The 24,701-nt window shown below is 40.0% G+C and overlaps 1 long non-coding RNA gene across 1 annotated transcript; it reads left to right on the forward strand.

Annotated features, from left to right (window-relative positions):
- Window positions 1-18,082: 18,082 nt before the first annotated feature.
- Window positions 18,083-22,803, forward strand: LOC133245316 (uncharacterized). Its single transcript, XR_009735634.1, has 2 exons — window positions 18,083-18,281; window positions 22,629-22,803. It is a non-coding gene; the product is annotated as an uncharacterized LOC133245316 (long non-coding RNA).
- Window positions 22,804-24,701: the final 1,898 nt, after the last annotated feature.

Here is a 24,701-nt window from a genome sequence, read left to right on the forward strand (position 1 = left end):
GGCATTGCTGACTCAATGGACATGAGTTTGAGCAAGCTCCATGAGATGGTGGACAGGGAAGCCCAGCGTGCTGCAGTCCATGGGGTCATGAAGAGTCGGACATGACTGAGCAACTGAACAACAACAAAACAAGTAGGATTTTATAATGTTTTTGCCAAGCACCTGGGGAAACCAGCAATACAAGATCATTTTAATCCAAGTTCAGAGTTTGCGATTTTACACAGACACAGACACATACTACACACACATATTATTCAGCTATGAAAAGGCAAGAAATTTTTCCATTTGCATCAACATGGGTAAAACTGGAGAACAAGTCAGTCACATAGAGAAAATAGGATCATAATTATATGTGGAACCTTAAAAAAAGAGTTGAATTCATTGGAACAGAGAGTAGTCCTTAAGTTAATAAAGGCTGGATCAGGGTGGAGGAGGAGAAATAAGGGAGATAGTGGTCAAAAGGTACAAAGTTGCCATTATTTAGTATAAACAAGTCTAAAGACCAACATACAGTGGATGACTATAGTTAATGATACTGTATTGAATATTGAAACTATGGTAAGAGTAGATTCCAGGTGTTCTCATCACACACACAGAAAAATAAGTGTCTGAGGAGCAGTATGCTGATGTCATTTCTCTGTGTGCTCATTCAGTCGAGTCTGACTCTTTGCAACCCCAAGGACTGTGGCCCACCAGGCTCCTATGTCCATTGGATTTTTGCAGCAAGAATTTGGAGTGGGGAGCCACTTCCTCCTCCAGAGGATCTTTCCAACCTAGGGATCGAACCTGCATCTCTTGTGTCTCTTGCACTGCAGGTGGATTCTTTACCACTAGTGCCACCGGGGAAGCCCCATTTCACTATACACGTGCATATATCAAATCATGATACCGTACACTTTAAATAGACACAATTCTGTTTAAAACTATATTTTAAAATTATTAAGGCTTATGAGTCTGGAAAGAATGTTGGATCCTTCCCAGGAGACACATCAGCAGTGCTCTGTGTGTACCTTATGATTCATCTCCTCTCTCTCATCATCACAAAGAATCTTTATCTATCTGGATATTAGGAAAAAAAGCCTCTGACTCACAGTATATTCTTCAAAATCTATCACTTAGGGCATAAATTCCACCCACTGATCTCAAAACTAAGGCCTCTGATTCTCAAATTCCAGGTTCTTGCAACTCATAAGCCAAGAACTTCAGTCTTGTTGTACAGCTATGCTTTAAAATCCTTCCCTGGAGCTAATGAATGACCATGAATAAATGTCAGAAGGTCAAGGGTTCAAGGTAAGAAAAGATAGGGAGACATACATGTGGAAGCAGTTAACCTATTTACTGAAATATGTTAAGCCTGTAGTTTTCAGGCTGTGTTCTACATAACTCTAAGACATAATAATGATTCCATAAACATGCTTTTTAAATTGCCACATGATCCACTGATATAAACAGTGTGTATAACTTATTAATAGAAACAAACTACACTGAAATCTGCTTTTGTGTTGTTAGGATGAACAATCTCTAGCCACTGAGCCACTGAAACCTCCCAGGAAGCAAATTGTTGGAGGCCTGTCAAGTCCTCTCTGAGAATCTCCAGAGCTTTCCCCAGGGACAGAGCTTTCCCCTGAGGAGCTGGTCAGTTGGGAGCACCGAGGAGATCATGGAAAGGACACAGGAAGAACCACAGAACTGTTCTAGTTGTGAAAAGCAAGAAAGTTCCACAATTTCTCAAAGCTGGTTTCTCACATGTTAACAAAAATAAAAGGAGCAGGGAGTAGAAATCCTGTTTCTCAGAATTATTTGAGAATCAATGACCTAATATGTGCAGTAGAACATACCACAGTGCTGTACGCAAAGTGTTTAATGAGTGTCAGTCACCTGTCCTTGTCTTTCTTCTAATGAGTCTCCAAGCCTCATAGAAAGGACTATTCCAGCTCACACTGAATTATAGTTTCTACAGAAGCTACTCTATCTACATCCACACATGTGGGGCTATGAAAAAAGTAATTTTTGTGCTTACGTTCGATGCCTTCAAGTGCCTCCTTTCAGCTTCTCCTCACCTACCCCTGCCTTCTAATCTGGCAGTACCTTACAGACTTCAGACTAGCTTTGACTCAAAAACAACTGACTTCTGCTTCTGACAGTCCATAACAGGAAACATTTTGATAGAGGCTAACAGACAGGCTGGCAGCATAATGGAGAATCTAGCACAAGACTTAAAATGCTGCAGTTATCCGTCAGTCACGCAACACAGCATGTCATACATAAGAAACAGCTGCTTTATTAGCTTGATGGAGCAGCCTGCAAATACGAAACGATAGGATGCAGTCACAGTCTAGTCGCAAGAAAACATGTCCTTGTGGGCCAAATTATGGGTGCCATTGACAATAATGCCAGAGATCAATTCTGACCAGCACACATTTCCTTATCAGGAAACCTCTGGGAGATGACAAAGCACAGGAGCCAGCCAGCCCCACAAGAGTGACAACCAGTGTCCAGACTGAACTCTTCTGTTGGTTGGTAAAAATCTACTTTCCTCCATGCTGGGATGCTACTAAATAAATATGTATCGTGAATAAAAATAAACTATCGGAAGTCTATTAGAAAAGATATTTGAGGATTTGTTTCATGGCTTTAATCCAGGCATATTTGTCCCTCATCTTTTTCTGAAACACACACATTTCTGTTTGTGACATTACCTATTTTAGGAGTATTTGTTTACACATGCTGAGAATTGGGAATTAGTTAGCCAGAAAGTCAAAATGAGCAGATAGTATAAACTTCATAAGATAGTATAAAACTCATAAGGCAGAAGAAAATGCAGGGAAGAGCCAAAAAGTTCAAGACGCCTCACCTTCTGAGCACCAATGCATTTCCTGAAAGGCAATCAAAAATGCACTATCCATACTGGTTTGAGAGTAGTAATTCCACATTCCAACTAATAGAACATGAGTTCTATCAATTTTCTAATGCCTCTCATAATATTATTTTGACCTTTCCTTTTCCAACTACATTACTTATGTGGTTTCATTTTGTCCTATATAATGACTTTCTGATCCATAAGAATATCACAGAATAACATACTGCTGAAATCATCAAATTACTGAGCATGTGCCTCAGATGATGTCCAACCAAATTAAAACCGAACATTTCAAGGCGGAAAAAAAAAAAAAAAAACTTGCTCAATGAGCTAAGTATTTCCCATCTTAAAATTCTTTAAGATAGTATTTCAAGTCAATTTTTATGTCCCTGCACAATCCAAATAATTTCCACAATTTCCTATTTCACTTTCCCAGTATTCATACAACATTAGATGTAACATTTACAAGAATCTACCACAACTAGTTAAGGCTGGCTCTATAGACAGTGACCATATTTTCTGAACCAAAATAGGGCACATGGGCTGACAGCAGGGGAGAACACTTTATGTCCAACCTATATCATTGAGTTAGTCCCTCCTTCATCAAATGAGTCCTCAAAACTACCCCTGAGGTTATCTTGAGAAAACTGAAATCTGACCAAGCCACTCCCATGTTTTAAACCCTTTAAAATCTCTTCTTATATGATAAAATCCAACTTTTTGTTGGGAAAACTAAGCTCCTAATAGCCTGGCTCAAGCTGTTCTCTTTCACCACTGCACCTTTCATCCAGCCATTCTGAACTTCTCACTGTGTCTTACCACAGTCTTTCCTAGATTCCATATTTTTACACCTTTACCTTTTCTCTGGAAATATTCTTCCCTAACACACAGATAAGCACATAAGCACATCTACTTACTCTTCAAGACAAATTCTTTCCTATGTTCTCCCATGCAGTCAGTTGTTTTAAAAACAGTTTGTGCATCTGTGACTCTATCAAAGCATTCACCACATTTTATATCAACTTATCTATTTGTATATTTAGGGCCTCTTCTAAGCTAGAGGTCACTATGGTTTTAAATAAACTGTATTAAGGAATAACTAAGTTATAACAGTCTGCTGGACTCTGGAGTCTGCTTTCTCCTCGTTCTGGTTAGGTGGGTTCTATCATGATCAAGACAACCACTTGGGGGAGATGTTGTAAAGACGTTATCAGCATAAAGTGGGTGAGGGGATAGAATAGTGACCTTTAATAACTCTAAATCGTTAATATCTGTAATAATTCTTCCAAACCTAAGATGATGGGTGCAACAACAGAAATAATCAGCATCAAAACAGTCTAGTTGTTTAATCAATAAGCAGCAGTTGTAAACCAGAGATTCCATCAAGTGCTACTGTGTGGGAAGGCAGCATGCTTACAACTGTTCATTAGGCTGAAACCCCACATTAGATACAGCTTGGGTTTAATAGCTGGGAATTTTTTCTATCTCTAGAAAGCTAATTAGAAGACTACCACTCCCCTTTCTGTTGGTTACTAAAGCAGTTTAGGAAGTGTACCTATTGGAGGAGTGTGAGAAGTTAGAGAGGATTAATTTAGATAGGTGCTAATTCCAAAGAAGAGGAACAATAATAACAAAAAGGCTTTCTTTCCCTTACACAGAAGTTCTCTTTGAACACAAAAACTCTGGGCAAAATGCTTTGGCCCAAATAATTAGAATCCTGCTGACAATCAGAGTCAACGGCGGACTGATGTCATGCCAAAGGACATGCATTGTGAGCTTTAACGTAGAGTTCTAGGGCTAATTAGACAGAAAAAATATTCCATGCCACATCCAGTTCCGAAGTCTGCATTTCAGCTGCAGAAGGTGATAACAGTAATGTGTGGTGTCAAATTTGCAGTCTAAGACAAGAACAAAATACTTTTAAAAGAATTCCTGAAGAACAGAAGGGAATTCAGCCTTACCTGCCTCTATTCGTAAACATTAAACAACAGCAACACACAAAAGGGTTGCCTACAACAAGCAAATCTTTCTTAGTCTCAATTTTCATCCACCTGATTTGCAAGTTAGTCTTTCCCCTCTCCTCCTGGCAGTAAAACAATAAAAAACCTAAACCTCCTCTAGTCAGTTTCCAGTATAACACAATACAGTTCCAGCCTTCAGCCTGGATGGGAGAGGAGTTTGGGGAGAATGGCTACATGTATATGTAGCTGAATCCCTTCACTGTTCATCTGTAACTATCACAACATTGTCAATCGACTATACCCCATTGCAAAATAAAAAGGGTGTGTTTTTTTTTGTAAATTAATTTATTTAATTGGAGGCTAATTACAATATTGTAGTGGTTTTTGCCATACATTGACATGAATCAGCCACGGGTGTACATGTGTTCCCCATCCTGAGCCCCCCTCCCACCTCCCTCCCCATCCCATCCCTTAGGGTCATCCCAGTGACCAGCCCTGAGCACCTTGTCTCATGCATCAAACCTGGACTGGCGATCTATTTCACATATGGTAATATACATGTTTCAATGCTATTCTCTCAAATCATCCTACCCTTGCCTTCTCCCACAGAGTCCAAAAGTCTGTTCTTTACATAAATAAAAAATTAAAAAAAAAAAATACAGAGCCAGCCTTTGTTCCCAGAGCCTCAGATCCCACACCAGGCTGGGGAACCCCGTGTGTACTCTCCAATGTCCATGGCTGGAACTTGGGAATGGTACCTTCAGTTGACATGAGCTGTTTCAGACTTGTCCAGAGTCTGAGGCCAGTTCTGTCCTGGGTGTCACTCATTACCCTTGGGGATCCTGATCCTATTTTGCTCTAAGCCCCAGTTTCCTACTAAATATAATGACTTGAACTAAAATTCTGTCCCACCTCTCCCTTCTCTGGAGCCTCCATGCCACCACAGGGATGATAACAGTTTTTTTCAGAAGTAATCATCTAAATCAAACCTAGGTCATCAAAAAGCCACAGCTAAGAGGTAATCAAAGAAGTTTCTAGGAAAAGGGTGGAATCAGAAAGCATTGATCATAGACAACAATCTGATGAAAATTCTTCATCATCTCTAGACAGTCAAAATTATCAAAATAACAGAGTCATTACAAAGCTGCTCTTTCCTTATCAGTACACTATTTGAAGAAAATAACAGACCTTGTTCCTAAAGCATTCATTAAGCTCTGGAGTTCAGTTCTTCAAAAGTTCCACAATTTGTCTTTTCCAGTTGCCTCTTTCAGGAATCACTGAAAGTCATCTAGTGCCAATGTATGAACCAAATGAAAGTTATTCTGAGATAAATGTTATTCAGGCCAGATTATTTTAATGTCAAATAGGTTAATAGTAGCTTTTCAAAAATATAAACATGGAAAACACACAGAACAAGTTTAAGCAATCCTTTATCAAATAAACATGTGAGTTTTGGCCCATTTTTCTAATGAAACAATATAAGTCCAAGTGACATATACAGAGAAAGCACCAGAGACGATAGCAGCCTTTGAATCTCATACCTAGACTGTTTCACTTCCTTCTCACAATGACCATTCTGCCTGCCTTTATCCTAGTGAGAAAAGCCAAAATAAAACTTCAAAATCAGATATTAAAACACAAGATTATTTATAGATGCCCAATGTATTATGACATGGTTATACGAGATTTGATTTAGTTCTGCATGTCTAGGAAAATTAAGCATGAGGCATCTTCTTCAACCTACTTCTCTCATATCTGGAGTGCTTTGCTGCAACTCAGCACATGCGCTTTCTCTTTGGTGGAGAAACAGAAAGATAGATGGCACCACCTGAAAAGCCAAAGAAGTGAGGCCTAAGCCTGTGGAGGCAGTTTAATCACCTGCAAGCAGTTTATCATTCAACATAATAACACAGAGCCTTAAAAAGTCCACTCTGACACGCTCATTTGTCCTGTGATAGAGCACTCACTGCATGGGAATTTAATACCCCGAATGCACTCAAACTTCGCTGTGCACAGAACGTGCCTATCGTCTGTAAGCTGGAAGTCACAGTGCAGCCCACTTCGCTGACAGACACGACCAGTCTGTTTCCCACAGGAAGGTTCTCAACCCTGTTAGCACCTAAAACACACTTGGACACCCAGGCCCCACCTCAGAATGCCCGGAACCAGGGCCGGGGAATTTTTCTCAAAGCTATGCAGTGATTCTGTCACAGAGCTGCATCAAGAATCACAAGGATGCAGTGCTAACCTTTCAACATCATGGCTGCCTCATTGTTCTGAAATTCGGTCCGGGGGCTATTCGGTCCGGGGGCTGTGAGTATACCGCCTTGCAGAAAATGAAGGCAGCCTCTTTTGTGGAGGATACATAATAGTTTTCCCTGTGGGTGATCAGCCCCCAGGGAAGCTTTCTGATGGGTTGTAAATCTCCCTCTTCATAGAAACAAGCCAATCTCCTGGCTGTTCTGTACCTGATTAGTCTGGGACAAAATCTCTTGTTCCAGGCAAAGTAGGTGTTATTATCATCATTTTATAAATAAAGAAATGGAAAACCCGAGAGGTAGAATGACTTGCATATTTTCATACTACAAATTAAAAAGTGGCTGCTTCAAAACAAGGATCAAGATTTTCTAATTCCAAGCTCTTTTCTGATTTTAAAATGTATTTTCTATTAGGTTAGTTCACATGTGAATCAAATCTCTGGGTTGGGAAAGCAGGATGTCCTCTTTAAGAAAAATAAAAATCAGTTTATTTTAGAAAAGAGGTTCTCAAAGTTTGGTTTCTGAATGAGTAGCTTGAGAATCACTTAGGGATTTGTTAGAAATGCAAATTTTCAACTCTCACCCAGAAAATCAGGACTTCTGGCTGTGGGCCAGCCCTCTAGGCAATTCTGAACATTTAAGAACCACTGTTTTAGACAAAAGCCAAGCTATAAATCCTTTCCCCAAAATCTTAATAAAACCTCATAAAAATATATATATTTTTTAATACTCAAAGGTAAAGTCAGAAAGAAATAATAGTTTTGGGGAAGTAAACCAGCTTGATTGCCAGAGGTGGAGAATTCTTGGCTGGAAGATAATCATTGGACAATTAGGGAAAATCATCACCAAATCTTTTTGTCTCTTGAGAAGAGAAGACATTTAAGTAAAAGTTAAGAGTAGCAGGCAGAAACATATATTTTAGTAAATATATTTCATTTTGAAATAAAACATATTGAGTAAAGAAAAAATTCTCTGGGAAGGAAGGTTGTTGTTGCTGCTCAGTGGCTCAGGAGTGTCCAAGTCTTTGCAATCCCATGGACTGCAGCACGCCGGGCTTCCCTGTCCTTCACTATCTTCTGGAGTTTGCTCAAACTCATATCCATTGATTCATCAATGCCATTCAGCCATCTTGTACTCTCTCGCCCCCTTCTCTTCTTGCCCTCCATCTTTCCCAGCATCAGGGTGTTTTTCAGTGAGTCGCCTCTTCACATCAGGTGGCCAAAATATTGGAGCTTCAACTTCAACATCAGTCCTTCCAATGAATATTCAGGGTTGATTTCCTTTAGGATTGAGTGGTTTGATCTCTCTGTTGTCCAAGGGACTCTTAAGAACCCTCTCCAGGTACTAGAGCTTAATTAGGCCCTCAAACTAGCAGAACAAATGAAAAAAAAACCCTTAGGAGAGAGATGGATAAGTTTATCAAATCTGTTTTTTTTTTTTTTTGATTACTTGATTTTATATACTTGATTATACAGCCCAGCCTCTCTGGTAGTAGACTGTGGCCCCAGGATAGTCTTCTGACTATCAGTAGGAGATATGTATGCTAAAAAACTGTCATAATGCTTGCTCTTCTCCCTTCTTGCACTGACCAACTAGAAGCAGAGGATTCAGCAGATCCTCTATGGCTTTAAGGGACAGTAGATCCACAAGCCAGAAGGACTCAGAGTTCATAAATCATCCTAGGGAATGCTAACTACTATACACCTACACAAAAACACTATAAAAATGAGACAAATTCCACCAGGGAAAACCAGTGAAGTTTAAGGATTATTACAGATAATACCCACCATATGTAATTTAAGTCTTTGCCAGAGTGATTAATACAAATGCATATTTAGCCAAAGCAGCAATGTTTCACACCAGGTTCTAAAGCCTGCACCTCAAATGGATATAGAGCAGTACGTATGGAATTCCCTGTTGATCAGAGTGCTCCCAGAGAAGGCAATGGCACACCACTCTAATACTCTTGCCTGGAAAATCCCATGGATGGAGGGGCCTGGTGGGCTGCAGTCCATGGGGTCGCTAAGAGTCGGACACGACTGAAGTGACTTAGCAGCAGCAGCGAAGAATGCTCCAGAAAGTGTCAGCCAAACACACCTGCACCTTGCTTCCTCTGTTACCCCTCCCAGATAACACAGGGCCTACTATTCCTCTTCACCAGCAGCCCCTTCTGGAATTTGCCATTATATACACACAATGTTCAGAAGACAGAGAGGTGATCTATTTAGTCTGTATTTTAAGTCTAACACTAATAATTGACCAGAAAGATCATTCATGATGGATACATTTTCAGAAATCTCCACTCCTCTCCTCAATCCCACATTTTGTTATGACTTCCCCATTTTCCCTTAAATGGGCTTCTCTTGTGGCTCAGTTGATAAAGAATCCACCTGCAATGCAGGAGAGCTGGGTTTGATCCCAGGGTTGGGAAGATCCCCTGGAGAAGGGAAAGGCCACCCACTCCAGTATTCTGGCCTGGAGAATTCCATGGACTGTATCCATGGGGTCACAAAGAGTCAGACATGACTGAGTGGCTTTCACTTTCACTTTTATTTTCCCTTAATGCCCTATATATTGAAGATTTCATATCTTTTGTTCAATATTCATTCATTGATTTAAAAAGTATTTGTTTAGTGGGAGATATAGACAAGGTATTTTTTAGTCTGTACGCAGCTTCTGACATGGATGAGTTTTCCCTTGGCATCCATGACAAAATTGTCTCTAGATTTACGCCTCTTGTTTGGAACTTCCTCCTCTATCTGCTTTGCATGATCATTCTTCTCTATCCAGTAATTAAATGATATTAAATGATGGAACTTCCTCAAGTGTATGTCTTAGCCTTTCTGTCCCCGATTTCTATATTCAGGCTATCATATCTACATCAACAACTTCTATTTTCACCTACTTAGATAAGTTTCTCAGGGACTTTCCTGGAGGTCCAGGGGTTAAGACTGTGGCCCCAATGTAGGGGGCCTGGATTCAATCCCTGGTCAGAGAACTAGATCCCAGATGCCACAATTAAGACCAGGCACATCCAAATAAATAAATATTACACATGACCCTCAAATTTGTGGGTATTTCTCTGGTACAGACTTTCTTTGGTGTTCCAGACTCACATAACCAATTACTTACTAAATGTATCTACTTGGATGTCTCAAAGGCATTTTAAAGAACATAACACACATTTGAATTCATTGTTTCCAGCCTCACACCCCACCTCGGTGGTCTTCTTATTGGGACCATTATCAGTGAATGACACAAGCTTCCATTCTGATAAGCAAATAAGTTTAAGAATCATCCTGGACACCTTCCTCTCTCTTGCCCCAATCAGTTCAGTACAGTCGCTCAGTCGTGTCCAACTCTTTGCGACCCCGTGAATCACAGCACGCCAGGCCTCCCTGTCCATCACCAACTCCTGGAGTTCACTCAAACTCATGTCCATCGAGTCGGTGATGCCATCCAGCCATCTCATCCTCTGTCGTTCCCTTCTCCTCCTGCCCCCAATCCCTCCCAGCATCAGAGTCTTTTCCAATGAGTCAACTCTTTGTATGAGGTAGCCAAAGTACTGGAGTTTCAGCTTTAGCATCATTCCTTCCAAAGAAATCCCAGGGCTGATCTCCTTCAGAATGGACTGGTTGGATCTCCTTGCAGTCCAAGGGACTCTCAAGAGTCTTCTCCAACACCACAGTTCAAAAGCATCACTTCTTGCCCTGATATCTACCCCAAAACCACATCTTACTGACTTGACTTACAGAATAGCTCCTGAATCTTTCTGCACTGCATCTCTTCTACAGTATCCCAACCCAAACAGCCCACATCTCTTGCTTGAATGATGGCATTGCTTTTCCTATGTAAACCATCACTAAATAGTCTACTCTCTACAATGCACAGTGATTTGTTTTCAAGTTGCAGATCTGATCACACCATTCTCCACTACTATTTAAAACTCATCAGAGGCTCTCCATCAATCCTAGACTAAAGATGCAAATGCCCAACACTGTCCACAAGATCCTGCCTTGGCTTGGATCCCACCTGTCTGTCCAGCCTCATCTCAGAACTATCTTTTCACTTTCCCTCTGCAAGCCAACCACACTGGCTTTTTTCTTGAATGAACGTGTTCCCTCCAACCACAAAACCTGAAACACAGAAGTTCCTTGGTTTTAAACAATCTCCCTACTTGGCTCAACCTCTTTGACCTCTTCTTTTAGATTTTATCTCTCCTCATTGCCCTTTCTTGGGGATCCCAGGGTGACCTCCATTTTACGGTTAATTACCCCATTACTAAGTCCTCCTAGAATGGCCTTATCTCCACACTAATGATAGCTGTAAATTTGCATTAAACTGTAGAATTCTTTGGTTAATGTCTATTGTCCTTGCTAAACTACAAGCAGCCCCACCTATCAGGAACCATGTCCACTTCTGTTCCATTATTGTATCCTAAGTCTCTCATTTAACAAATGTTTATGTGCCAGGAAATATTCTAGGTGCTTGAGTGATAACAAGAAAGGGAAGTTTCCATCTGTTGTGGTAAATACACTGTAGTAATAGGAAACAGAAAATATATTTTTTAAGATAAGAAAAATAACAGATAATAATAAATGCTATGTAGAGGATTAAAATAGGACCATATGACAGAATGTGACCAGATGTTTATTTTAGATTGAAAGAACATCTTTTTTGGGGAGGTTCCAATTAACTATTGTTTGTTGGAGTTTGTTGGAGTTTGTGTTAGTTTCTGCTGTACAACAAATGAATCAGCTATAAATACACATATATCCCCTCTGTCTTGAACTTCCCTTCCACCCACCCACTGCCATCTCACCCCTCTAGGTCATCACAGAGCACCGGGCTGAGCTCCCTATGCTATACAGCAGCTTCCCGCTGCTGCTGCTGCTGCTGCTGCTAAGTCTCTTCAGTCATGTCCTATTCTATGCGACCCCATAGACGGCAGCCCACCAGGCTCCTCTGTCCCTGGGATTCTCCAGGCAAGAACACTGGAGTGGGTTGCCATTTCCTTCTCCAATGAATGAAAGTGAAAAGTGAAATTGAAGTCACTCAGTCATGTCCGACTCTTAGCAACCCCATGGACTGCAGCCTACCAGGCTCCTCCATCCATGGGATTTTCCAGGCAAGAGTACTGGAGCAGGGTGCCATTGCCTTCTCCAGCTTCCAACTAGGTATCTATTTTACACATAGCAGTGTATATATGTCAGAGCTACTCTCTCCGCTCATCCCATCCTCACCTTCTGCTGTGTCCCCATGTCCAGAAAGAAGATGTTTTTGCGGTGGTGATGTTGAAAACCTTAGTTAAGATTTTGCATGACAAGATGAAACTAGTCAGATGAAGATTGCTGAGGAGAACCTTCCAGGAAGAGGGAATAAACTACAGCAAAGGCTTGCAAGATGGGAGCTAACACCCAACACAGGGTCAGGTGTTCATTATGAATGTTTGCTAAATATCCATTGATTGCTGTCAGATAAGCAGGGCCCAGTGAGGGGACACTCACCCAGGCTTCTCTCCTTTAGGCTGAGAGAGCTGGAGAGGACAAAGGAGAAAGGTGCAGGTGACATGAATGACGTCTGTTGCAGTTGCTGGTGACTGATAGATCCTCAGCGCTGCTTTCCAGGGAAGTGACGTGTGACACATTGATTTTTGCAATTACTGTTGTGAGACAGGGGTGACCAGTCATATTGACAAGAGTGATAAAGTAACTTGCACACAGTAATATTCTGGCTAGGCTCAAGGAAAAGCTGCATCTGCTGTAACTACTACTGTTTTGCTCAAATTATAGCTGACTCTAAGACCTGGCTTTGAACTTGGCACAGTATGGTTAAAACTATTTTCTGGATTTAGAGGTTATCCTTTCAAAGTTAAGCTAAAGTGTACAAACAAATTCATAATATCTAGAGGATGCTTTGAACATAAAATACATTTTTTAAGTCTAGGATCATCTCAGGTCTTCTTCCCCACCCTTGGGTACTCTCTCAAACTGCCTATCCTTGGTTATTTTTCTCCTCCTCTAACTCTGGAGTAATAATAAAACTTTACACATTGAATAATGAATAAGACATGTTCTTCCCCAGGTAGAAAAGGGAATCAAAACAAAGTACATTACTCAAACCATCAGCCTTTTCCAAAAGCAAATGTTTCTTCCCAGGGTGGACTGAAGTATTTAAGGTTTCTAGAAAATATGGTCTGGAAAGTCCTTTTAAAGTTCTTCTTCAACTACATAAACAAATTGTTCTATTAAATAACAGCTTTAAACTATCAGGTTTCATTTTTTTTTTTTTTTCTAAATAACTGTGTGTGTGTGTGTGTGTGTGTGTGTTATAAGAAAGGGACTTTGGAAAATCTCTAAATAAAACTGCTTAAATGAAAGAGGTAGTGTGCTTTTCTTTTTGAAAGATAACTTTTGATGTCAGAACTTGAAAATGCTTCAGTTACTCCAGAACATTATCATGAATGAACTAATAATCAACCTTATGTCAACCAAATCAATTTATTTAATAACAGTCCCTTTGGGAAAGTTACTTATGCTTCCTGCTTCTCAGCATTCTATTCTGTAAGATGGTGATAACATTACCTCCCTCACATTTAGACAATGCCAATGACACCTATTCCATTGCTTAAAAGTAGCAGGTGTGAAGGTAAAGATAACAATTTCTATTAGCATGCTGCTGCTGCTGCGTCGCTTCAGCCGTGTCCGACTCTGTGCGACCCCATAGACGGCAGCCCACCAGGCTCCCCCGCCATGATGTCTTCCTATAAGGAGAATAAGACTTTGCAACTTGAAGATAAGCAGTAGGAAACCCCTATGGACGAAACGCACAATCTACAGGGTACTGACATCACCAATCAGTTGGTTTTCTGAGAATATGACCTAAGAGGTTTTTTTTTCCATTCTAGCTGATTGTCAGAATCACCTGAAGAGTGTTTGCAGAAGTACAAATTCCCAAGGGAATCTTATAGTTAGCCAATTTAGGGGAAAGTGAGTTGGAGAATATATTATAATGACCAATACCCTAGAGATTTTTCACACATTATCTCTGATAAAGCTCATGACAACTCTTACTGTAAAAGAGAACAGAACTTGGAGTCAAAGGACTGGACTTTAGTTCCCACCTTGTCACTTTTTAGTGCACAAAGAACTTAACTTCTGTGATCCTCACTTTCTTCACCTATAAAATGGGAACTAAATGTAGTTATATCTGCCCTACATGCCTACTAGGTCTTTTTTTAAACATCAAAGCAAAGTAATAAAGGAGAAATGGTGTCATTGTTGAGATGGGTTCTCTGTCCTGGGTGTCTTTATTAAACTGTAAAGCTAAATAAAAATGAAAGTTTGGGCATCTGAAAGAAGATATGTGTCTATATATGTATATGCAAAGGTGTGTGTGTGTTTATGACATTATTAGAGATCATATTAGACAATATTAGCTGGACCAAAAACACTTTAGATTGTATTAATGACATTCATTCCTTTTTTTTTTTTTTTTTTCAAGATTTCCAATTGGTTGAAAGAATTCAGATTGAGTATTAAAAGAAATATCTCAGTTTTAAATCTGAGCTCTGGAAGGAAATTCATCTTCTAGAATGAAAGAATATCTATATAGTAAATTAAAGTACTGGGGCAAGCTGCTGTCATTCTTTAACTTTATATGTTGTCTTGTGGACTATTCTAAGAGTGCTTGTAATAAGAAACCATAATGGGATCCTCACCCCTCCTCTATAAAATAACTTTAATTTTGGTTGGTTTTACTTTAATAGGTCTCATTCTTCTAAATCACCACCTAAATTAGATTTTAAAGTAAATGAGAGCACTTAGAAAAGAACAAAATTAAAAAGCCATGTGGTTTTTAATGCATATGCCACAGAAATGAATTTTTTTCCTACAGATACAGAATCGGCTTTCACTTATGAACCTAGATTATGGGTTATAAGACAATTGCAATGGTTATGTGAAATGAGCATATAACTATAATGTCAATTTTAAGAAGAAAGTGTGCTACACTTTATCTGGAGAATAAACAGTGACCACTTACAGTCCAAGAGTAAAATATCCTATTATTTTCTTAACTCTGGACATTAAAAATTAGAGAACAGGTGGAAAGAGCAAGGACATAAAAAGGACACACTCTCTGAGACCAAAAGTAATTCACATAAAATGAATAAGAGCCATTGGCACCCAGAAAACATCCCAGAAGCAATTAGGAGACAGTCCATTGAAAAAGTAGTCACTGTAAAATTGGATGTTGACATTGTAAGGATGTTTGGAAGGTATTTCAGTGAGGTAGAAAACGAAAATAGTTGAGTTTGAGGCCAATGCAGGGGCTACAGAGGAGAGTTGAAAGATAATATTTTAGCCATGTGCTTCAGTCACATCCAATGAAAGATTTTTTTAAAAAAATCCAAATTATGAGAAAGACAAAAAAAGGGATTTTTGTCAAGCTAATATACATCAATCAAAATTATTCCTACAGATCCATTCCCTTTGCTGTAAACCTGAATTTCTCAAGCTCTATTTTCTTATGCCATTTGGTTTCCTAAGTGAACCCAGACACAGAGAAACCTCAGCTATAATAGGCAAAAAAAAAAAATAACTCGTGTTGTAAATCAATATGAACTTTCTGAATCCAAAGAGGTCTCTCGAGAGTATGGTTAACATCAATAAAACTCACAGAGATGGATGAAACAGAGGATGCAGAAGAGTAATATAGAGCTAACTATGAAAAAATATGATAATCAAGAAGCACCAGCTACCTGCCTAAAACACACATGCAGTCACATGCACAAATACATGCAAAGAACACCTTCAAATCTGAGAAGTCTCTGGAAAGAGATCTCAAAATGAGGATTGCTAGATTTAACAAATAATAACACAGGATTCTCAGCTAAATCTGGATTTCAAATAAACAACAAAAATGATTCATGTAAATATGTAATATTTATATATAAATAAGCCTCATGCAATATTTGGGACATATTTATATTAAATTATTTGTTGCCTATCTGAAATTTAAATTTAACTGGGCCTCTTGTATTTTATCTGGCAACCCTACACTGAAGTCTGTGTACTCACGTTTTGAAAATACACCAAAAATTATAATACTGTCACTTTAAACAGTCAACTGGCTCCAACAGTCATAACCCTATCACAGATTTCATCACTGATATCATATAATGGTCCCCTGATGGGAAATGAACATCCAGATGAACATGAATATGAATATCTAATTTTTAAGATTATTATTAAATGCAAACACAAAATTTTTAAATTCTCATTCTGAGAATCAGAGATCATGTCCTCACACTCCCCCAAGGTAATCCTTGTACCATGGTGTATCATCAGGGTTCTGCAAAGAAACAGAGCCCTTGGGAGAGAGTGTTTGTGGAGGTCAGCAAGTTCAAAATCTGCAGGGTAAGCCAGCTGGCTGGAGATTCAAGGAAGAATTTCAGTTCAAGTTCAAAGGCTGTCAGCTAACAGAATTCTCTCTTCTAGGGAGGCCAATCTTTTTCTAACAAAGCCTTCAACTGACTGAATGAGATCTACCCACATTATGGAAGGCAACCAGCTTTATTCAAAGTCTAGTGATTTAAATGCTATCCTCATCTAAAAAGACATCATCACAGAAACAAATGTTTTACCAAATATCTCAGTACAGTGACCTAACCAAGTTAACACATAAAATTAACCATCACACTCACTTTGCTCTACATCATACTATAGTGCTGCTGCTGCTGCTACTGCTGCTAAGTCGCTTCAGTCGTGTCCGACTCTGCGTGACCCCATAGACGGCAGCCCACAAGGCTCCCCCGTCCATGGGATTCTCCAGGCAAGAACACTGGAGTGGGTTGCCTTTTCCTTCTCCAATGCATGGAAGTGAAAAGTGAAAGGGAAGTCGCTCAGTCATGTCCGACTCTCAGCGACCCCATGGACTGCAGCCTACTAGGCTCCTCTGTCCATGGGATTTTCCCGGCAAGAGTACTGGAGTGGGGTGCCATTGCCTTCTCCATACTATAGTGCACTACATACCATATCATATTTCCCCCCAGAATCACAGTGACCCTCATCACCTGGCTTCTCTCCTGATGCCCTAATCTATACACTGATTCTCAATCTTTAGTGTGTCTAAGTATCAGCTGAGAAGTTTGTCAATAATGAGATACCTGAGCTTCCCTCATGGTCCAGTTGTTGAGAGCCCACTCAACAGCAGTGCAGAGGACACCAGTTCGATCCCTGGTCCGGGAGGATCCCACATGACTCGAAGCAACTAAGCCTATGCATCACGACTACTGAGCCTGCACTCTGGAGCCCATGCTCTGCAATGAGAGAAGCTACTGCAATGAGAAGCCCACGCACCACAACAAAGACTAGCCCCCACTCACCACACCTAGAGAGAGCCCGTGCAGCAGTGAAGACCCAGTGACCCAGCACAGCCATACATACATAAATAAATGTGTGCGCAGTTATTCAGTCATGTCCAACTCTTTGCAACCCCACAGACTGTATCCCACCAGGCTCCTCTGTCCATGGGACTTTACAAGCAAGAATACTAGAATGAGGTGCCATTTCCTACTCCAGGGGAACTTCCCTACCCAGGGATCGAATCCAGTTCTCCTGCCTGCATCTCTTGCATTGCAGGCACATTCTTCACCACTGAGCCACTGGGAAGGTCCAAATAAATAAATAACATTTAAAACACACACACACACACTTGATATCTTTTAAAAAATGAGATACCTGAGCTAACACCTCCAAGATTCCCATATATTAAGTCTGGGGTGAGATCCAGAAGTCAGAATTTTAATAAGCACCTCTTTGAAAATATCACTATATTGAGTACAACTCAATACAATGTAGGAGTTTCATTAGAGCAAGGTATGTGGCAGAGTCTTACACATCACAGTGGAGTCAATGAAGTTCCATGTTCTTCACATTTATATCTGCAGAATCTATAGTTCTTTATTCAACTGAGCATTCCACGTGCAAAAAAAAAAAAAAAAAAGCAATAACACCAGTGAGAATCCCCACTACTCCATTCTCTCTACTAGCTCAATCTCTTTCTAGCCTAGCTTAAAACGTGTCTGGACTATAAGTGTCCAGTAGGTTTGTCCCGGGGGAGAGGGACTCAAATTATTCTTGATTTGAAGTCCTACACAAAGATCCTGAGTGGAGTCATCGACCAAAACAACAAATTCAGGTAAGACCTGTAAATTTTTTACAATCAACATCAAGTTTTTAAATTCAGGCGTATTTCTTTATGGTTCCTCTATCCTTTAACAAGACTTCATCTGCCTCATTTTTATGATGTTAATACATCTTAGAACCAAGAAGATAATGAATTTTCACATGAGAATTCTGATGGTGACAGTAGTGACATGTATTAGAGACTGTAAAGGGTCTGAGATTTTAACCAACTTGTAGACGAACAAGTTTCATGGATGTTGGTGAAGACATGAGTAACCTAATTCAGAGACAGAGGACCTCATGGCGCATGGGGCAGCAGGCAGCATGAGTATTAGCATATGTTCATCAGTTCCACTTGCCCCCCAAGTCCCCACAAGTGATATGGATGGGCCCAGATGAGTGTGTACATATACAGAGAGTTGTCTTTTTTTCTGATTGCACTGGGTCTCCATTCCTACACACAAGCTTTCTCTAGTTGTAGAGATCGAGGGCTACTCTCTCGTTGAGGTGTGCAGGCTTCTCACTGTGGCGGCTTCTCTTGTTGCAAAGCACAGGTTCTAGGTGCATAAGCTTGCAGCATGTAGGCTCAGTATTTGTGGCACATGGGTTTAGTTGCTCTGTGGCATGTGGAATTGTCTCAGACCAGAGATCAAATCCATGTTCCCTGCATTGGTAGGCAGATTCTTATTCACTGTATCACCAGGGAAGTCTGAGAGTTGTATTTTAAAAGAAGAACCCTAAACTTAGGGCTCCAAAGCCTTTTCTAATGGGCAATAAGTATATTTGTCCTTTACTCCAGAGAGAAACACTATCTCTGTGTTCCAAGGCAGGATACATGAGAGGCACAGGTTCAATCCCTGGGTCAGGAAGATCCCCTGGAGGAAGGCACAGCAACCCACTTCAGTATTCTTGCCGGGAAAATCCCATGGATAGAGGAGCCTGGTGGGCTACAGTCCACGGAGCCGCAAAGAATTGGACATGACTGAGCATGCATGTACACACGCACATGCCACCTTAATTACATCCATAAAGACCCCATCTCCAAATGCAGGCACATTGGAGGTTGGAGATTCAGCATGTAACTTTGTGGGAGAGCACACGTTCACTTCATAATACCAACCTATCTCTTTCTACCAAGAATCAACTCAGTAGGATTCATATAAACATACTAATATGAAAGAATTGGCTGTGTTCTTCAACATGAGACCGATTCTAACACTATGTCATTCCTGCTTCTGGCAATGTGGGAACCCAGAGAAGTAGAGGGGCCTAGAGTCCATGTAGCTTGTCATCTCCAGTCACTTAGTGGTGACTCCCTGGAGCACTATGCTGCTAGCTCAACTACAGGGTCATGGTCTGTTGTAACACCCGCCAGGACTATGGCCACATATTTGCATATACCTACCATGGACATAAAGGACTCGTAACAAAGACATGAATACTTATGCCATTACCCTAGTCTGTTCATCCAACATAATTCTTTTATTATTGTTTCCATCAGCAAAAATAATGGGGATAAGCTACGTAAGTTACTTCTTCCCTTGCAAAAATACGCAAGCACTAAATATATGATATGTATTTATTATGTGATGTAGAAAGATGTTTGTGATGGATTTATTATGTGAAAAGGTAAATTTCTAACTATATAAAATATGATCACATTTTTAAAATATAAAATATTAAGAAAGTATTTACAAATGTAAACAAAGCAAATCAGAGTTACCTTCCTTCCTCCTCTCTTTATTTTTCCTGTCTTCTAGTCCTTCCTGGGAGGAGTTTTGCTTTTGTTATGCCATTATTGCTGTTGTTAAAGTCATTTTTTTATTCCACTTTATTTTGTTTGTGTCTTTTTAAGATAGGAGAAAAAGAGACAGAGAATCTGTTAACCTAATAAGGTACTGGGTTTATGCTATACAAGGCAACAATATAACCAAAGTGGGGTTTTTTTGCCCTGTAAATGTTAACTCTGTATACAGTTCCTTCTAAGAAAGATCAGGATGAAAGGTGCTAGTACCACCTCTCCAGGAGGGGAAGTCAATCAAACACATAAACTAGGAGAGAGAGAAAGAAGGCAAAAAATTCTAAGATACAAGAAGAAAGCCAAAGACATGGGAGCAACCTAAGTGTCGATCAAGAGATGAATGGATAAAAATGTGCATGTGCATGAATGGATAAAGATATACACAATGGGATACTACTCAGCCATAAAAAAAGAATGAAATTTTACCATCTGCAGCAATAGCTGAAACTGGAGGGCATCTTGCTAAGTGAAATAAGTCAGACAGAGAAAGACAATTACTATATGATACCACTTACATGTGGAATCTGAAAAATACAACATGCTAATGAATATAACAAAAACAGAAGCAAACTCACAGACACAGAGAACAAACCAGTGGTTAACAGTGGGGAGGAGTAAAAGAAGAGGGAAAGTATAGGGGTAAGGGATGAACCCCTGGAGTAGGAAATGGCAACCTACTCCAACATTCTTGCCTGGAAAATTACATGGACAGAAGGGCCTGGTGGGCTACAGTCCATGAGGTCGCAAGAGTTGGACACGATTGAGTAACTTTCACATTCTGGGGATGAACAGATACAACTATCAAATATAAAATAAACTATAATAATCTATTGTACACCACAAGGAATAAAGCCAATATTTTATATTAACTATAAATAGAGTATAACCTTTAAAATTGTAAATGACTGTATTGTAGACCTGTAACATATAATATTGTACAGAACCTATACTTTAATAAAATTTTTAAAATGGAATTTTAAAGAACAGAAAAAAGGGAGGCAAGGAGGCCAGAGAAAGTCCATCAGAGGCAAACCTGGATGGATTGACACATAATCCCAAAAAGAAGCAGAGGATCTTCCTGTTTCCCCTCCAGACTCTGGGTGTGTCCTGAACATCTAGCAGTGATGGTTTCTCAAACTTAATCAACTTCAAGACACACTGACATAACGAAAGGGGGTGTGTGTGTGTTTTTAAATGTCTAAAAAAAATGTCAGAGGGAATATATACCACACTGTTAACAGTAGTTATCCAAGAGTGGTGAGATTATGCATAGTTTTTATTATTTTCATTTGTCTCTATTTTCTAACCTTTCTGTATAACAAGCATAGAGAGTTTTGAGTAAAGACTTTTAAAATTACAGCTATGATTTTAAGAGAAAGAGAGAAAGCCTGCAAGGGAGATTCAGACAAAGAAGAAACTCTGATATACTCTGCATGTTCCTTTCTGCACAGCAAGCAATAAAGCATGTTATATACTTCTAAGAAACTACTAAAGCTGGGAGGGATTGGTGACAGAGTCCCTCACCTCCATTGTGCGAGTAAAGGAACTCCGGCCTAGAGGTGTCTAGCAATGCACCCAGTAAAAAGTCACAGCAGCAGAGTGGGGAAATAGTTCAGATTAATTCATTCTTAACCCAGTACTTTTATTAGGTACCTGGAGAAGCAGTATCATTACAGTTTAAAGTTGTACAGTGTCTCTAATTAGGTCCAAAGATAAAAATGTGAGGGGTTTTTGGCCAAAAGCAAAAGAATGGAATCAGCAAAGCGTGAGGGTATTACTCCAATCAATTTGGAGACACCTTCCAGTCAGTAGCCAGTCTCCCAGGATGCATCTATAACATGCCCCTGCTTTAGTTAAGTGCTAATTTCTACACTATATTCTCATCCTTTATAATACTCTCTCCTAAGGGAAACCTGTCCTGGGATTGATAATAAGTGACCTTCTTATCCCCTCTCAACAGTGAAAAGGGTACAGTGGAAAGCAACACACTGCTGTAAAGCAATTATCCTCCAATTAAAAAAAAAAGGTGAAAGAACATTATTATTAAAATCCATAGCTTTTTTCAGTGTCACTTTTAAAATATACCTAACTGACACACAGACAACATTTTTACCTCTTTTGTATTTACAAATAGAGCTTTAAAGAAATGTTTACAATAAGGCATGCCTCCACCCTGCCTCAGGTACAATGAATGTGACAATGCATACAAATATCTTAGAGTTCCCTAGACACGGACATCAGACGCAAACGGCAGTCGCCTTGCCCTCATGAAAAGTTATCTGCTGAGCCTGGCAAGACCCTGAACCATAAAGTAACTTTCCTGTGTTTCTCAATGAGATCTAACCCTATTTGTATTTCTCAAATAGGTACAGAAATCGAAACCAGGAACCAGTAGTTTGGGGGAGAATCAAATGCCAAAATTGTTCAGCAGTGTGGGTAAAAAATGAGTTGAGAAGTACAAAGAGGAAGCTCTCCGAAAGCAGAGAGTATAATTAAGTCAACTTTCAAATTTAACTTCTTTCTTTCCCACGTATTTGAAATCTGCTGTCTTTCCCATAGGCCTGCAGATGGTGCCTCGAGGGTGGCTGTCACCGATCTCTGAAGAGTGAGACTGGAACTGAAACCCACAAGCCTTGCACCTGTGGGGTCAACTTCATTCATAGTCTTGACCCTTGCTGATCTCCAACATCTCTCCCAATAAATGTCATCCCCACAAGGGACACTTGGAACATCACCTTCTCTTTAGTAGTCCAGTTTTAAGTCTTGCTCAAAGTTGATTTAGGGCAGATATTTTAAGTCAGAATTCTATTTAGTGAAACCTGAGATGGATACTTGCTGAAAGACACATCTCATCCAGGAAAGGAGAGTTTAACTATTACCTTACAACTTGGGCTTCAAGTAAAATCTTTTGTTGTTTCAAATGACTTAAATTGCCACAAAATCATTGCTCTACCCTTCCTCAGATTCCATCACCTTGATTTTCCCATTTTTACCTGGATGAGCTTGCAGAGGACACACAGGTAAGGTCAGGTAGAAGTCTTATCCCACGTAAACTGCCATTTCCCACCATAGGAGCTGTCCCCATGTACAGAAGAAATCTGGTGAATCCTGTGAATAGTGAAAATATTAGATCCCATCAGTGGTGGGTAGAGGAAAGCTGTGGAGTAGAGGTAGAAATACCAGGAATAACTAAAAAGAAAAAGGACACTGAGGTTTGTCCACACTAATTATCCTCGTTTTACAGAATAAAAAAACCTAGGCATACAGAGGTTAACTTGGCCAAATGATACAACTAAATTATAAAGATTCCTATAAATACTTTTTCAATATGTGAATCACATTATAAATCTTCTGAAACATTTAGTATTACTAAGTGATTATCATTCAAACGATTTAGGAACATATGCTTTAAGATATAAGGAGTTGATCTTTTTGAAGAAGGTTTTAGGCTGGCAGTGAATCCAGATGACAATTTTATAATATTTGAGAACAGCAGCTCTTTGCATAGTAGAAATAGTCCTTACTCACAAGATGAACTTAGTTCCAGGGCAAAGAAGAATGTTTTATTTAAACTCCAAAAACTTTGGAGTACCTACTGCAAACTTATCCCCCTGCTGAGCTGGTATGCCACAGAAACATGTCCACACTGTCTTTTTTTCAAAATTCTCAAAGTCTAACAAGGGTGGAGAGAGAACCAACTCTAACATATGTATGTGCACAGTTGCTCAGTCATGTCTGACTCTTTGTGACCCCATGGAATGTAGCCCTCCAGGCTCCTCTGTCCATGAGATTCTCCAAGCAAGAATACTGGATTGGGTAGCCATTGCCTTCCCCAGGGAATCTTCTAGACCCAGGGATTGAACCCGCATCTCCTGTATTGCAGGCGAACTCTTTATTGTCTGAGCCACCAGGGGCTTCCCTGATGGCTAACTCTAACATAACACAGAGTAAAGAAGTAGCCAAACAGAGCTACAAATAAGGAGCATGTGGGACCCAGAGGAAGTAACAAGATGACCAAAGAAATTTTAGAACTATTTGTCCAACATTCACTTTTCAGCCACAACCACAGACTTAAGCACCCGTCTCCTCCTCCACCCACCAAAACAAGAGTCAGCTAAAATTACAGGATTGAGTCCGAGATAAATTTGGCCCCTAGATGGTGCTAACAAGGTGAAAATAATTAGAGGAAATTCTTGAAAGTTTCCTGAAGGAAGGATAGACAAAGAACAAAGTAAGGCAAGGTAGGGCTTGGTGGTGTCTGGCAGAAGAGAGAATGGTTCAGGCCTGTTGGATACCAACAGGAAATATCAATTTAAAAGAAGGAGAGGGGAAAACAAACAAAAAGCAACCTGGTCAAAACCTGGTTTAAGCCATTTGATCCAGCGATAAATGGAGATGGACTAAAACCATCAGAATGAGCAAAAGGAAAAACCTAAACAGCACAATGGGGCTTCCCAGGTGGCGCTAGTGGTAGAAAACCTGCCTGCCGGTGCAGGAGACATAAGAGACATGGGTTCGATCCCTGGGTCAGGAGAAGGGCATGGCAACCCACTCCAGTATTCCTGCCTGGAGAATCCCCAGGGACTGAGGAACCTGGCGGGCTAGCGTTCACAGGAACATAAATAGCTGGAC

Source organism: Bos javanicus, chromosome 3 (genome assembly GCF_032452875.1).
Source record: "Bos javanicus breed banteng chromosome 3, ARS-OSU_banteng_1.0, whole genome shotgun sequence".
NCBI lineage: Eukaryota > Metazoa > Chordata > Mammalia > Artiodactyla > Bovidae > Bos > Bos javanicus.